Source organism: Lontra canadensis, unplaced genomic scaffold, assembly GCF_010015895.1.
Source record: "Lontra canadensis isolate GAN:19392208 unplaced genomic scaffold, GSC_riverotter_1.0 scaffold26, whole genome shotgun sequence".
Taxonomy (NCBI): domain Eukaryota; kingdom Metazoa; phylum Chordata; class Mammalia; order Carnivora; family Mustelidae; genus Lontra; species Lontra canadensis.
Window position 1 is genome coordinate 12,947,640 of NW_022631020.1, and position 8,114 is coordinate 12,955,753.

The 8,114-nt window shown below is 35.1% G+C and overlaps 1 pseudogene; it reads left to right on the forward strand.

The window, feature by feature from the left end:
- The first annotated feature begins 5,891 nt into the window (after positions 1–5,891).
- Positions 5,892–7,301, forward strand: LOC116871517 (annotated as a pseudogene).
- Positions 7,302–8,114: the final 813 nt, after the last annotated feature.

An 8,114-nucleotide genomic window follows, 5' to 3' on the forward strand; every position in this document is an offset into this window, starting at 1 on the left:
TCCACTTACTCAATATAAGTAATGACTTTTACTGATTGTGCTGCATCCATCCAATGCACTGAACTACATTATATTTGTATAGCATATATAAGTGCAGTTTATAATTTGTCAGCAGAAACTCATCTTGCAATTAGTTTGCTATACAGAGCTGACCTCATCGTTATTACCTGGAGAATGCCATCTAACATTGACAGCATTCTCTTAGTTAAAGATAGGAAGCTGTCAGGGTTTCCATTAAATTTATACTCCCAGAGGTTAGTAACTCTGCTTCAGTTAATGCCACTGGCATTAACTTAGCATGCAAGGTGTTAGCAAGGTAGTTTATTTTAAAAGGGAGGCTGTTTGTAAACTGTGAAAATGTCCTTCAGGTTTAAACAGGCAGCCAGATAGTCTGAATGTCTGCATAAGAAAGCATCTGTATTAATGCCATCTCTGTCTTCCTAGCAATCCTGCTGATGTTAAAACCAGAGAAGGAGAATACTATAGCTACAATTGACTCAAAATGTCAGTGTTTAGTCAGTTATTGTGTCCTCAGCTCTCCATGTATGGGTTCATTAAGGTATTTTTTTTTAATTGTAAGGATATCCCCAGATGAGGCTATCAGAGTGATACTGCATAGTATGAGATGAAATTTACCCTTTAAGAAAGAATGGCATGGCTTCACAGAAGTGGAAAGCAGAATGAAAATTGCTAGGGTCTGGGGTGGGGGTTAGGGAGATAATGGTCAAAAGGTACAGACTTTCAGGTAGGCATAAGGTAAATAAGTTCTGAAAATCTAATGTTCAGCAAATTGATTTTAGTTAATAATACTGTATTGTATATTTGAAATTGCTAGGTGAGTAGATCATAAATGTTCTCACTTAAAAAGATAACCATGAAAAAAAGAATGATATGGATTTTAATCTTTTAGTTCTAGGTCTAACATTTATTGTCAGCTAGTGAAAATTAAATTAATATAAACCTTAATTACTCAAATCGTAAAGCAGGAATAATAATGTCTTACAAAAAATATGTATACTGGGTTCTGAAAAATAAGGCATGTAAAATTTACAAACCAGAAAGTATAGTGTTAACATTATGACCCAGAATCCTTCAAGCAAAGTGCCAGTGCAGATTTCTATTGCCTAAGTTGGAGGCAGACTCAGGCACTGATATAGTTGTAATTCAGTGGTATGTATCCCTTGTGAGGAGCCTTAAGGCATTCCTTTATTTTGGTTTTGATAATTTCAAGAAAGAGAGATTTTGTCTATTGGTGTATGGTTTCTATCAGTACCCCTAAAGTCCACACGTTTTAACTTTCCAGTGATAGAAGTCATGTGGGTGTATCTGGCCAAAGCAGGGCTAACAGTCATAAGATTCACCGTCCTAACTGAAAAAATAAAAAAACAAAATACACAGGATAATAGTTTTCAGGATAATGGATATCAGTCACTAAAGGAGAATAGAAATAAAAAGAGCTGTACCACTGTCCCAGTTTACCAATGACAAAGTTTCCAAGCTGGAATACAAAAAAGGGGAATAAAAGTAGAGCCCAGTAATCTCTCTGAGTGGAGCATATGAAACTAGGAATCTGCAGAAAACAAGGCCATTATAGTCCACAAAGCAGGTTTTGGGAAATAAGAGAGCAACATAAAGAACCACAGAAATCTGAGATGGCCCTTACTAGTATTGAGAAGAATATTGACCCAAACATTTGTATAAGACAGTTACATTGGAGAATCACCCAGTAGATTATTAGGAACAATACTCAGAGCTCACATGGGACCAAGAAAAGTACCTATCTTCAATAGCCAGGCTAGACTATTTTAAATTCTCACAGCATTGTGGGGCATACTAAATTTCTTGCCTCTACAGCGGGCAATAAGAACTGCTCTTATCTATCTAACAAATTTTTAAAAAGTAAACCTTTTTAAAAATTTTAAAAACAAAAAAAACTTCACTGTTAACTGTGTTACACAGTAGTGCTCAAGAATCTTTATAAGGGAACAAATAAATATAGCCCTCAGCCAAACATACCAAACATAGAGAGGGAAGAAAATATTATCTGTAATTAAAAAAAAAAAGTAAAAGAATCAATCAAGACTGACTCAGAACTTTTACAGATGTTAGAATTAGGTGAAGACAATAAAAATTATTAAAAATTAACCATATTTCACATATGCAAAAACTTAAGTAGATGTATTGAGGGTATGAAAAACTATACTCTGAAGATGCAGATGCCAACTGCTGAGAAACAGTTGCTGTGGATAGAATAAATGGCCGATTAATTATTGCAGAAGAAAATGTTAACTGAAAATTAACATTGCTTGAATACATAACAAGGAAGACTTTCTAAAAGTTTTTTTTAAAAGATGTAAAAATCAATAAAATAGAAAAGAGCATAAGTGTAATAAAATCCTGGAAGGAGAGAGGAGACATTGATAGAAAAATAATTTGAGGAAATGTGATTTTTTCCAAATTTGATGAAAACTGTGAACCCACAGATCCAAGTTGTTCAGTGAATCCCAGACACAAACAAAATTCAAACTAAATTGGAGCAAGGTACATCATAGTCAAATTCCATAAAACCAGTGATAAGGGAAAAAAATCTTAAAAACAGTTAGAGAAAGACCTATTGCATACAGAGGAACAAAGGTAAAAAAGAAAGCAGATTTCTTGCCAGGAACATTGTAACTGAGCTGATAGTGGAGCAACATCTTTAAATTATGAAAGGAGAAAATTATATCAACACAGAATTCTAAGACCTCTGTAATATCTTTTAAAATAATGAAAGCAAAAATGACATTTTCAGAAATACAAAAGTTGATCGCCTCTCGACCTTTTGGCTAAGATCATGTGCAGAAATACAAAAGTTGAAAAAATCAATCCCTGTCAGGTATACTCTACAAGAAATGTTAACAGTATCCTTCAGTCAGAAGGAAAAGTATACCAGGTGTAAACATAGATCCCCAGGAAGAAAAAATAGCAAGATAAATGGTAATGATGTGTAGTTAATGGATTATTATTTAAGGAAAAATAATAAGATACTCTGGAATTGATATAGATATGTACATAAAATGTAGGTAAGCAGTAGTGTAAACATGGAAAAAGGGAAATGGAATATTTTTGAAATATTCTTATGCTATACATCTGATAGCACATTTGCATGTAGGATGTTATAACTTAAAGATATATACTATAAAATATAAAGTACCATTGAGATAAAAAATAGCTGTAGCTAACAAACCAATAATAGAAGATGATCATAAAAATACTCAATCCAAAATATAGCAAGAAAAAAAAGAACAAGAAAGAGGAGGAGGAAAAAAGAGAAAAAAAGGAATGAAGAAAGAAAAGGAACAAAGAATATTTAAAACAACTAGAAAAAAATAGCAAAATGATAGACTTAAACCTAACCACACCAAAAACAACGTTAGATGTCATTGGCCCCAAATCTCCAGGAACAGGAATAGATAATCAGACTGAATGAAAAAGCAAGAAAAATCTCTGTTACCTTTAACATACACACCCAAGATATAAAGAAATGGATTAAAAGTAAAAACACAGAAAAGTTAAACATGCTTTTCTTTTAATCAAAAGAAAGCTGGAGTGCTTATATTATCAGATAAAATAAATTTCAAAGCAAATAATGTTTTCAGGGGCAAAAGAAATCATTGCATACTGAAAAAGTAAGCTAAAGTAATTAAAAATCTGGGGTGCCTGGGTGGCTCAGTCAGTTAAGCGTCTGCCTTTGATCAGGTCATCATCTCGGGGTCCTGGAATAGAGGCCCAAGTTGGATTTCCTGCTCATTGGAGAGTCTTCTTCTCTCTCTCCCTCTTCTCCACCCCACCCCTGCTTATGTTTTCTCTCTCTCAAATACATAGATAAAATCTTTGAAAAGTAATTAAAAATCCTAAATGTCTATGCACCCATTAACAGACCTTCCAAACCCATGAGCAAAAACTAAAACGAATTCTATAAAAAATAGACAATTTCACCTGCATGGCTACAGACTGCTATAGCCTGTTTCCAATATTGGTAAAAAGACTGGACAGGATATCAGTAAAGATATAGATAACCTGGACAATGCTATCAACCAAATTGACCTAACTGATATTTATTCAACACTACATACAACAGAATACCCTATTTTTTTTTTTTTTGCAATTGCACATGAAACATTTACCAATATAATAAATATATCCTGGGTCACAGAATGAATCTTAATAAAAGATTCTATTTATATTCTATAAAATATATTCTGTGACCTTGTGGAATTAAATTAAAAATCAACATACGTATCTTTGAGATATCTCCCATAAATATTTGAAAAAGATAGTAATACAGTTCTAAAAAAGGCATTGTTCAATTTTAAAAATATTTTGAAGTAAATGAAAATAATACAGTATATCAAAATTTATTGTTGGTTATTGTTAAAACACACCTCAGGAGAAATTTATAGCACAAAATGCATAGTAGAAATGCACATAAAGACACAAGGGCTCATATCAATAACATCTATACCTTAGGAAACTAGAAAATAAACTGTAAATGTAACTTAAACAATAAAATAGAAATAATAAAAACAGAAGAGAAATCAATAAAATGAAATTTAGAAAAAGAAAAACCAAAAACTTATAACTTTGAGAAGACCAATAACATTGTTAAACTTTTAGCTAAATACCAAGGAAAAAGTAGGAATATACAAATTACCAGTGCCAGAAATGAATGATATTACATCCCTACGTATTCCACAATCTGAAGAAGATGATAAGTGTTTATGAAAATGATGGTGAATTCTTTCAAACTATAGGAAAAATATTATAATACCAATTCCATGCGGAGTATTTTCAGAAATTTGCAGAATAATAAGTATTTTTCAGTTTATTTTAAAAGACCTAAATTACCCTAATACTAATCATTGAAACAGATTAGGAGCTAACAAATTACTGTTATCCCACATAAATATAAGTTTAAGTTATATAAACTATTTTAGCAAATTGAATCCAGCAATATAAAAGAAAGTTGTCATGACCAAGTAGATTTTATCCCAGGAGTAAAAAGTTGATTTAGTAATCAATAATCAAAATCAATGTAATTTATCATATTATCAAACTAAACATAAAAACCATGTGATAATTTTAAGAGACATAGAAAAAAGCACTTGTCAAAACCAACATCTATTTTTGCTATAAAATATCAACAATATAGAAATAACAAAAGAATATTCTAATCCTAATAAACTGTATCTTTAAAAAACTCTACAATGAATGACTACTTACTAATGGAAGTTACTGATCTCTAAGATCAGGAGGAAAGCAACATTTTCTCCTCTCTACACTTTTAGTTTATTTTGTACTGGAGATTGTACCCACTACAATTAAAAAAAAAAAAAAAGTCACACTGATTAGGAAGAAAGAAATAAATGTTGCTTACAGACTACCTGAATGCCAATGAAGAAATACAATGGACTTATAAACAACAACAAAAAAATTAAATATAACCAACAAAACCTACAACTATTAAGTTAATTCAGCAAATTAGTAATATCAATACAGAAAAATCAAATGTATTCTATATAGTACCAAGATACAGCCCCAAAATGAATTTTAAAACAATTAACAACAAATAATATGAAATATTTAGTGATAAATATGATGAAAGAGGTGCTAAACCTGTACGCTAAAAAGGACATAACCCCTTTGCCGAGAGAAATTAAAGAGAGTCTAAATGAGTATAGAGGCTGAAGACTTATGTTGTTAAGATATCAGTTCTCCCCAAAGCGATCTATGGCTACATAGGAAATCCCAATTAAAATCCTAGCAGGCTGGCCAATAAGCATATGAAAAGATGTTCAACATCACTAATCCTAAGAAAAATGAAAGTCAAAACCACAATGAGGGTTGGGAGCATGGAACAAATGCCTGACTGGGGCAAGGGCTATTCATGGAGAACAGCAGCTCAAGTTCTTAAACAAATTTGAAGAAGCCAAGGAAACCTACGAAGAGGTTTTAAAACATGAAGCAAATAATCTTCAGCTCAAAGAGGGCTTACAGAATATGGAGGCTAGGTTGGCAAAGTGGAAATTCATGAACCCTTTAAACATGCCCAATCTGCACCAGAAGTTGGAGAGTCATCCCTGAACAAGGATGCTGCTCACTGAGCTTACCTACTGGGAACTGATCGAGCTGATAACTACAAAACAAGCCATCTGACCTGAGCACAAAACTGAGATCTCCAGATCCTGACTACTCTCAGTGTCCTGCTGGGAGTTTATCTGGGCAGTATGGATGAGAGGTGGAATCTGGAACACCTCCCCCATCTCCTCTTTCCTAGAAGGACACCAAGCCAGAATCACTGGAAGAAGAAGATCTTCCAGAGAATAAGAAGCAGGCACTGAAAGGGAAAGAGTTGGGGAACGAGGCCTACAAGAAGAAAAACTTTGACACAGCTTTGAAGCCCCGCAACAGAGCCCAGGACTTGGACCCCACCAACATGACTTACATGACCTATCAAGCAGCCCTACATTTTAAGAAAGGCAACTACAGTAAGAAGGCCATTGAAGTCGGGCAAGAAAACTGAGAAGACTATGACAGATTGTCAAAGTTTATGCTTAAATTAGCAACTCCTACCTCAAAGAAGAAAAGTACAAGGATGTTATCCATTTCTATAGCAAGTCTTTGGCAGAGACTGAACCCCAGATGTACTCAAGAAATGCCAACAGGCGGAGAAAATTCTGAAGAAGCAAGAATGGCTGGCCTGTATCAATCCCGACCTGGCCTTGGAGGAGAAGAACAAAGGTAATGAATGTTTTCAGAAAGGAGACTATTCCCAGGCCATTAAGCTTCATACAGAAGCCATCACACAGAATCCAAAGAGACCAAATTGTATAGCAATGAAGCTGTACAAACTCCTGGAGTTTCAGCTGGCACTCAAGGTCTGTGAGGAATGTATCCAGCTAGAGCCAACCTTCTTCAAGGGTTACACATGGAAAGCAGCTCCACTGGAAACAAGGAAGGACTACATAAAAGCCACATATATCTACCAGAAGGCATTAGATCTGGACTCCCAACAGGAAGGAAGTGGCAGACAGTTACCAACATTGTATGATTGCCCAGTACAACTGCCAGACAGCTCCAAAGACATGCAGTGATGGGCCATAGCCAACCTTGAGGTGCAGCAAGTAATGAGTGACCCAGCCATGTGGCTCATCCTGGAACAGATGCAGAAGGACCCCCAGGTGCTCAGCGAACACTTGAATCCTATAATAACACGGAAGATCCAAAAGTTGATGGAAGCGGGTCTCATCACAGTTCGGTGATGACTTGCTCATCACCCCCTTCCCTTCTCTCTCGTGTGGAAAGAGGAGCTGGGACTGCCACAAGCAGTGTGGAATAGAGGGGTGAGCAGGGAAAAGTGAAAAACTTCTCTCTATGTATTTACATAGACCTATGTGGAAGATACAGAGACTCATATTCTCCATACTGACTCTGCCTAGCACTGGTCTCTTCCACTGCCCTAAGGTTCCCTGTTCCCTTCCCTGCCCTAAGTAGCTATCTTAGCTGCTCTCTCGTAGTTGGTTTTTATATGGAGCAATGGGCATGTATGGGGAGGGGAGGCTGTTCTTTCCCGACCTCAGGTCCCAACTCTCTTCACATTGTTAACTCCACATCCCCATGTGCCCTTCTCCAATAATGCAGCCCAGTCAGTTGTGATTATTTATTTAAAAAAAAATTTTCGCCTTAAACCCATAAAGATGGTCACTATCAAAAGAACAGAAAACAACAAATTTGGTGAGTATGTGAAGAAATTAGAACCCTTATGTGCTGTTGGTAAGAATGGAAAATGGTACAGCCATTATGGAAAAAGCTTAGAGATTTCCTTGGAAATTAAAAATAGAATTACCATATGATTCAGGAGTCCCACTTCTGGGTATATTTCCAAAAGAATTTAAAATAGGAGCTCAAGGCATATTTGCATACTCATATGCATTGCAGCATTATTCACAATAGCCAAGAGGTAGAAGCAATTCAAGTGTCCATCAGCAGATGAATGGATAAAGACAATGTGTTATTTACACACAGCAGACTATTAGACAACCTTAAGAAAGAAGGAAATCTTGTCACATGCTACA